The sequence below is a fragment of the Medicago sativa genome, chromosome 7 (genome assembly GCF_051527215.1).
Source record: "Medicago sativa cultivar Bolivia chromosome 7, Bolivia_mono, whole genome shotgun sequence".
NCBI lineage: Eukaryota > Viridiplantae > Streptophyta > Magnoliopsida > Fabales > Fabaceae > Medicago > Medicago sativa.
In genome coordinates this window covers 50,868,137-50,877,482 of record NC_140755.1, presented here as the reverse complement: position 1 = coordinate 50,877,482, position 9,346 = coordinate 50,868,137, and the positions used below count along the sequence as shown (strand labels likewise).

Here is a 9,346-nt window from a genome sequence, read left to right as displayed (position 1 = left end):
ATGTTTAACTGATAGCCGTCACCCTTTCTTCTTCTTCTTCTTCTTCTTCTTCTTCTTCTTCTTCTTCTTCTTCTTCTTCTTCTTCTTCTTCTTCTTCTTCTTCTTCTTCTTGTCAGAGGAGTGATTTAGGGTTAATTTTGACCCAAAAATCACCCCTCGGATTTGTTTTTCCTTCTATCCTAATTGAATAAGTGATTTCACATATTTTCTGTTTTCTTTCGTTTGTTTTTGTGATTTCGTCGTCTCGGCACGAATATTTTTGTTTTGATTTCTCGTCTTTGTGCGGTGTGTTTTTTAATTCCCGTCTTAGTGTGTTGTTTATTTGATTCAGGTTGAAAGATTAGCTTTGAGCAAGTGTAGATCCGATCAATGACAATAACTTTGACATCGTCAACGTTGCAGATCCGGAGACATGAATATTCCGGAGACTTGAATATAGTCATATTAGTCATATTTGTAGGCATATGTACTTTTCCGTTTTATGCTATTAACATGGATGTTGTGAGTTTGTTCACAGATTCATCCTTTTTGTTTTTAGCGAATTTGAATTTGTATTATATCGATGTACTCTATCAATTTGAATGAATAAATATTTATCTGATACATGTTTGAAACATGGTTATATTTTTAACGAAAATTTGAGTGCTTCGAGAGAATAAATTATATCTATTTTACAACTGTTATAAATTAAGAAATTGTAAAATATTAGAAGAAATATATTTTTGTTGATAGTGCAGTTATTATGTTTTTTTGTAAGATAGTGCAGTTATTAACAGGGATAAATTTTCTATTTGATAGGACAATGTAATGGAGGTTAATAATCCAACAATTCAGTGCTCATGAACACAGAACACTGGAAAATATAATAAAACTGAACGCATTCATTATACGTTAATGAGATCTTTCAAAAAAATTATACGTTAATGAGAAAAAGACAAGGAAAAGGTTGATAGATAGCAGAATTAATGTGGTTCCCGCGTGTAGCTCTATAGTAGAAGTAAACAGTGTACGTACGAGTTTGCCGCGTGAAATAACTACTCTGATTATTACTTTATCACTGTTCATTTCCCTTTTTGGACTATACTACATGAATCATTAATGAATAGTTATTGAATTTTAAGTAGCGTACGCTCAAGTGCTTCATGATGATTTTAGTTCTCGGAAGAAAAAAAAAATAATTTGGTTTCCTATAAATATGTTCAACACTACTAACTACATATAGCTTCTAATCAAAACAAAGTATCTTAAGCCCTCACCCTATATTTCCAACGCTGCAAGTCATGAAGTGTGTACTCTTTTGGCTGTTTTTTTCAATGTACTTTTGTCCACTCATAACTAACCCTTCTTCGATTGTTGGTTTTTCCCTACCAATTGCATCTATTTCTTCCACTTTACAAAGTAGAGAAGCAAATGCTTTGTTGAAGTGGAAAGCAAGCCTTGACAACCAAAGCCAAGCTTTGCTATCTTCATGGAGTGGCAATAATTCATGCAGCTGGTTGGGAACTACGTGTGATGAAGATTCCATGTCTGTCTCTAAGGTAAATCTCACATATATGGGATTGAAAGGTACACTTGAAAGTCTTAACTTCTCATTACTTCCAAACATTCTCAGTCTTGATCTTAAAGGCAACTTCTTCGATGGAAATATTCCTTCTCATATTAAGATGTTGTCCAAACTTTCACATCTTGATCTCAGTCAAAATAATTTCTCGGGAACAATTCCTTATGAAATGACACATTTGACAAGTCTTCAAATTTTAAGTTTGTCTTATAATGTTCTTAATGGTGCCATTCCTGATGAAATAGGGAACTTGTCGTTCTTGTCACACTTGTATCTAGCAGACAACAAACTTTCCGGTAAAATACCACTTACAATTGGAAACATGACCAATTTAAAATATCTAGATTTAGGAAGCAATCAAATTTCTGGACACATTCCTCCAACAATTGGAAAATTATTGAACACAGAGACGCTATCTTTTGATGACAATAATCTTTCTGGTCCTATTCCTAGCTAAATCGGAATGATGAGATCTATGGTAGAAATTAATTTGTCAAATAATGCTCTCTCTGCTATAATCCCTGCCACAATTGGAAACTTGAGCCATTTTCAATTTCTTGCCTTTGGTGGAAACCATCTCAGTGGGGCTATTCCCACGGAATTGAATATGCTTGCTAATTTGAAATTATTGCTATTGCACGATAACAATTTCATTGGTGAATTGCCTCCTAACATTTGCCAAGGTGGAAACTTAAAACACTTTACTGCTTCAAATAACCATTTTACAGGGCAAGTTTCAAAGAGTTTGAAGAATTGTTCTAGTCTTGTAAGATTTAGGCTTGAAAATAACCATTTTCATGGAAACATCTCAGATGATTTTGGTGTATACCCTCATTTGGAGTTCATGGGATTGAACGACAATAATTTTTATGGCCACCTTTCACCCAATTGGGGAAAATGTCATAACCTAGAGCAATTTAACATTTCCAAAAATAATATATCCGGTTTTATACCCCCCGAACTCGGTGAAGCAACACACTTATTTTCAATTGACTTATCTTCAAACCATCTTGCTGGAAAAATTCCAAAGGAGTTGGGCAATTTGACTAAGTTGGGTAGACTCTTTTTAAGCAACAACCAACTTTCTGGAAATGTTCCTACCCAAATAGCATCGTTAAAAGAACTTGAAATCTTAGATGTTGCAGAAAATAATCTAAATGGCTTCATCAGGAAAGAACTTGTCATTTTGCCGAAGTTATGGAACTTAAATTTGAGCCAAAACAAATCCAGAGAAAATATTCCTAATGAGTTTGGAAAATTTAAAGCCCTTCAAAGTCTTGATCTCTCAGTGGAAATTTTTTGGATGGAACCATACCACCAATGTTTGTAAAGCTGATACTCTTAGAAACACTGAATATTTCACATAACAATCTTTCTGGAAATATCCCCTCTTCCTTTGATCAGATGATTAGTTTGTCAATTGTTGATATATCATATAACCAATTTGAGGGTCCACTTCCAAACATGCGAGCATTCAATAACGCTCCAATTGAAGTGTTGAGAAATAATACAGGCTTGTGCGGTAATGTTTCTGGCTTGGAGTCTTGCATAAAACCAAGCAGGGGTTCTCATAACCACAAGATTAAGAAAGTGATCTTATTGATAGTTTTGCCACTTGCACCAGGAACTCTAATGCTAGCATTTGTTTGTTTCAAATTCTCATCTCATTTATGCCAAATATCAACCACAAGAAACAACCAGGTTGGAGGAAACAACATTGCTCCTAAAGATGTATTTACAATATGGAGTTTTGATGGGAAAATGGTGTATGAGAACATTATTGAAGCAACATAAGAGTTTGATGAGAAGCATCTCATTGGAGTAGGAGCGCAAGGAAGTGTTTACAAAGCAGAGTTGCCCACTGGTCAAGTAGTTGCTGTTAAAAAACTCCACTCAACAACAAATAGGGAAAATTCTGATCTAAAATTTTTCGCAAGTGAGATCCAAGCTCTGACAGAAATTCGGCATCGTAACATTGTGAAGCTATATGGATTCTGTTCACATTCACATTTGTCCTTTTTGGTTTACGAGTACTTTGAGAAAGGTAGTTTGGAAAAGATTTTGAAAGATGATGAAGAAGCAATTGCATTTGACTGGAATAAGCGGGTGAATGTCATTAAAGATGTAGCCAATGCTTTATGCTATATGCACCATGATTGCTCACCTCCAATTGTTCATCGGGATATATCAAGCAAGAATATTCTTCTGGATTTAGAATATGTGGCTCGTGTCTCGGACTTTGGAACAGCTAAGCTTCTTAATCCTAATTCAGACAATTGGACCTCATTTGCAGGCACCTATGGATATGCTGCTCCAGGTTAATTTTATTTCTCTGTACTATTTATGAAATATGATAAAATTGTAATTAGTTTTTGTTAATCATAATTATCTCCCTCTTTTGATTTGGTACAGAACTTGCATGCACAATGGAAGTGAATGAGAAGTGTGATGTGTATAGTTTTGGGGTATTAGCATTGGAAATACTTTATGGAAAACACCCTGGAGATATTATATCTAACTCTTTACAATGGACAATCATGGACTCAACACTTGATTCCACACCATTGATGGATGAGTTGGACCAACGTCTCCCTCGTCCGATGAATCATATAGCTAAGAAGTTAGTATCCATTGCAAAGACAACAATTTCTTGCTTAGCTGAATGTCCACGATCTCGTCCTACCATGGAGCAGGTTTCCAGGGAGCTTTTAACAGCATAGTCTTCGTCTATAGATCATACATCTTGATGAATATATGCTTGAATTTTACGTTTTCATCTTAGTTTTTGTAACTTTATAATTCTGTCTGGCCTTGTTATGTATTATAAGTCATTTTAATATTATTTCTGAACTTTAGATGTTATGTCATTTTGAATGATATTTTCATATTGTTTTGATTAGATTCTAAGTAATAATTGTTAAGTGTCATAAAATTGTTACAAAATTGCAATAAATATAATCTCTACATCATAAGGATCAAAATTTATACCAAGGAAAAAGCAAGACCACTCAGAAGAATTTATAATCAATAAAACTAAAGCTAACCTTTCCAAGAATTTAACCTTTAGTGTCCAGGTGAACTTTGCAACCATCTCCACAAGCACATTGATTTTATTTTCTATCAAAGGCATGCACATTATATACTCGAATTAGTGTGCCAAGATAAGAAACATGCAGGGTAGAATTGGAGCATAAGAAATCTCAATGGTAACATGAGGAGTTCAACTATAAGTGTAGAGTTCAACTATACCTCAAGTTGAAGAACTATTACATAAAGGATTTATGTATGAAAGAAAGCATTCGTCTTCTTGTGTCACTCCTCCTATTTAAGTATCAAGGAAGGAAAAGAGTTTGGAGAATGTGTGTTGATGGTTGAGCTATTAACAAGATTACAATTAAGTGACTAATACAAAGACTATTTGATTTATTAGATCCGTTGCATCGTACCCAATCTTATCAAAGGTTTATCTTCGTAGTGGATACTGGATACCATGAGATCGGACTTAGATCATGAGATTAATGAAAGACCTCGTTGCATCCATAAGTTGATTGCTTATATAAATTGACTATATAAATTGACTATATGCCTCGTACTACATAAATTAGTTTTTACATCAGTTGGAATTGACTTTTTACATCAGTTTGTAACCGATGTAAACTGATATGATGTGGTAAGTCAGTATCCTTTCACATCAGGTTGCAACTGATGTGAAATATTGAATTTCTACATCAGGTCCGCTTGCACTGATGTAATAGACGCACTTTGAAAATTAACCCAACAGTTTTCACATCAGTTGTACGTTCGACACTGAAGTTAAATACGTATATTTCACATCAGTTTTTTCAAATCCACTGTAGTGAAATAAATTTTTTTTTATTTTTTTTTAAATGGCTTATCAAATAAGCTTGACCCCTGCTTTTTTTTTTATCTATACCTATTAATAAAGGCAATACTTTTGTTTGGTGTAGCCCTTTTTCTATTCCAAAATTACCCTTCACATTTATTTGGTAACCGCATGCAAGTTAGTAATTTAAATCTGCAATAACCACTTATAGAAGTTACGAGAAAGGAGTAACTGATTTGTTGATCCTTTACAACAAATAAAAAATTGTTAACTATAGTATATACAAAAAAGAAAACTAAAATTGAAACGTGCATGCAGGTTGAGGAAATTGGGCAAGGAAGAGAGGATCTGTGGTGGTAACTAAGCACTTTCATGGTGTTTCTTCTTTCTCAACATCTATCCGTATCCCTTCTTCTCAAATATATATTTTTTTTTTCTCCTTTTCACTTACTAACTTTTTTTTATAGACTCCATGTTTATAATTCAGGTTTGTTTAGTTTTGATTATTTTCCTCACTTCTTTTTTGTTATGTCAATTTCATCTTCAATATTTTTTTTTGTTTTGTAAGGAGACCTAGATTCAGCGAGTTAAGGTATTGTTCAATCCTTCTATTTCACCAATATAAATTATATATTCTTTAATTTCCTATTTCAATTTTTCATGTATCATTGTTTTGAAATTTTTTATTTTACTATCATTAATTATATTCTTAATCATCAACCTTGAATTGTAAGAGATGCACATACCACTCTTTTGTAAATGCATAAAGATAGGTTGTGTATGATGTCAGGAATATTGATAGTATATGATGGATAGTCTGATACTTTACATAACTATTGCACTTAACCACTTGCTATGCTGTCTTTTCAATTTCTCCAATAAATTATCCAAAATTAATTTCCCATTTGTTTAAATATTTTTTGTCCTCTTTGTTGGATTTTAGAACATCCTTAGTTGTCTTTATTACCCGTGAAGATGAGGAGTGGTTTTCTTATTATCAACCTCCAACACTATAATTTTATACACATGAAATGATACACACATATTCAGAGCATATATTCCACATTGCTTCAAGGTACACACAAAGCTATTTTTCTTCTTTTCCTTCTCTATGTTGTCCATTCACATGTTTACTATCTTACACTTTTGCAATGGTTCACCAATTTTTGAGACATTTTTTAAAAGAGTTTACAACAGACTTTATTGGTGCCATTGTGTATTACTTCCTTCTCCAACACTTATTTACCTAATAATTTAGTAATTTTTTTTAAGAAGATAAATTAGCCCTTTAAAAGAGTTTACAGCGGGTATTATCGGTGCCTTTGAGTATTAGTCTTAATCCAACATCATCCGACCAACACAAGTGGGTTCATAAAAAAAAATTATAATTTGTTTTTTTGTGTTTTCTAATGAAGCTAATTCTTATACATGATTTAGGCATTAAAAGTATATATGTTGCCTTAATTATCTTGCTTAGTAACTATTGTTTTGGTGGTAATGGTGGTTTTTTAGGCCTTTACTGATTTCTTCTTTAAATATTTTTGTCTCTCTTGCATTCTTTGTGCTAAATGTGTTTATGAAGTGTAATTTGTTTTTGTGATGGAATTGATTCTGTGAATTATAACAAAGTTCATTCAATTTTCACTGTTGACACCACTTGATTGTGTATGTATGTATGCATGGCTAAGACGAGGGTTCCATAGTCACGTTGTTCAGGGCTCATGCCCATTGTTCCTTCAATTTTTTTCTCCCTTATATTCTTTTGGCCTTTATGTTCTACTCATTTTTTTCCTGTCCTTATCTTTATTCAGTAATTTTTGCTTCAAGAACTATGGGATATAGAAGTTACAAGAAAAATTAAGATATTTATTGTTTCTATTTCTTTGCATATTTTTATTCCAAATATACCCCTACATTTCAGTTTTTTTTTATTTTCATCTCTAACTTCTGATAACTCAAAGTAATTGATTTATGGCAGTTTCTCTATCTATATTTGCTAATTGCTAATGAGAATTGAGTGGTTCTGTTGTTCTTTCTTCAAGACAAAAAAACCAATGAAAATGGGAGCAGGTACGTTCCAAATTACAATTACAATTGCAAGAGACATTTCATCTATATTTACAAAAGAAAACTGACAAGGTTTCACCAAAGATTTATATTTCTTATCACTTTTATCATCCATTGTTTTCAGAACAAAGAGAAACGTACATTTCATCCATTTGGCAACAACTGGTACAGACTTTCATCTTACACTTCTTATTTTTAATTTCAATTTAAATATGAATGGATGATTTAGTTGGTGATTTTATTGGTCAATTTTTTTTTTTGGGTTAATTAAGTTTTTAGTCCATGTAAATATTCACAATTTTGTTTTTAGTCCCTATAAAATAAAATCACACTTTTTAGTCCCTGTGACATTTTCCTTAAGCATTTTAAGGACTAAAAATGCTGATGGAAAAATTTTATAGGGACTAAAAATGTTGATCGAAAATTTTATAGGGACTAAAAATGTTGATTTTATTTTGTAGGGACTAAAAAAAAATTATGAATATTTATAAGGACCATTTACTTAATTAACCCTTTTTTTTCTATTATATCCTTCGTTAATTTTTTCTTCAAATTTCCCTCACATTGATTTATTGTATTCATTTGTTTTTCTTTAGTTTTCATGCAATTCCCATTATATTTTAATCCCTTTTTTAGTGTGGAAAATTGATGTAACTTCTATTCGTTTCAATCTTCGGACCTTTCCTTTTCTTTTAACATCTTCTAATATCTATCTATGTGATTCTATTTATTCTTTTTTTTTTTTTTTGGTGGTTCAACTCTTATATTAAGGGTGTGTTTGGATTGAGGGTTTAGGAAGGGAAGGGGTGGGAGGGTTTGCCTTTCTTTTTTTAATTACGGATTATATAACATGTTTTTCTAAAATAAATTTAGTGTGATTGAAGTATTATATGATTGTTTATCATGTTATTATTTTAATTTTTTAAAAAACATTTCATAGTGTCTGTAATTTCAAAACGAAAAATAAGCCCTCCCCTCCCTTCCCCTCCTAAACCCTCAATCCAAACACACCCTAAGAGAAAGTATCCCAATAAAATACTCCATCCGTTATTAAAAAATGATCACAAAAAATTCAAATCTCTTCTCAGGTTTCAAGAGAGGTTACAAGTGGACTCCACTCCACCATTTCAAGAGCATGATTTACATTCATTTATACTTCCACTTAAGAGTTTTAGCATAACCAAGATTTCTATACGCTTATAATAAATCTTAATTTTGTTGGAACCCCTAGGTGTTTTTACACATTCCACAACACCAATAATGTTAATTATAAATATTTATCTATAAAATGGTAATTGTGTAATGCACTTCTACTTTATAGTTTGACACATGATGCCTAAATATAGAAAAATTATGGTTATAGATTATTTAATTTCATGACTTTTGTTCTTGATTTTAAGTCGTTAAGGGAATGCTTAGTTCATAAGTTGGTTTTCTTCATAGCAATTAGCAAAGTCTGTGAAGGAAATTTTTAGTCAAGGAAAATTGAAGAAAGTGCAAAGAAGAAGAGAGTATGGAAAATGGTAAGAAAATAAAGGACCATTGAGATCATCCTCCAATGACAGCCTAAACGCAAACTTCTGTGGCAATCACACAAGATGATGAAAGGGATAAAGTTGCAAACTTACATGGCAATAACACAAGATGATGGAAGCGATAAAGTTGCGCCAAAGACCGAGATAAGGATTAACTTACTGTTTCAATAACATTGAATGTTGCCACAATATTTACTTTTTTTCAAAAACATAAAGGTTATGTTCCTTTACTTTTTTTGTAACCAGTTTTCTTTTTTCCCTTAATTTAGCGAAACAGTGATAGTGAGTGTTCATTGAAATGATCATCGAAGTCTTATAATTATTGTCACATTATTTTTA

General features: G+C 32.2%; 1 long non-coding RNA gene and 1 pseudogene across 2 annotated transcripts; both read left to right on the top strand.

Annotated features, from left to right (window-relative positions):
* Nucleotides 1–1,255: 1,255 nt before the first annotated feature.
* LOC146906536 (uncharacterized) lies at nucleotides 1,256–4,423 on the top strand (annotated as a pseudogene). Its single transcript, XR_015020426.1, has 2 exons — nucleotides 1,256–3,878; nucleotides 3,974–4,423. The product of XR_015020426.1 is annotated as an uncharacterized LOC146906536 (transcript).
* A 1,168-nt stretch (nucleotides 4,424–5,591) lies between these two features.
* LOC146906535 (uncharacterized) lies at nucleotides 5,592–9,346 on the top strand. Its single transcript, XR_015018455.1, has 3 exons — nucleotides 5,592–7,475; nucleotides 7,597–7,637; nucleotides 8,916–9,346. It is a non-coding gene; the product is annotated as an uncharacterized LOC146906535 (long non-coding RNA).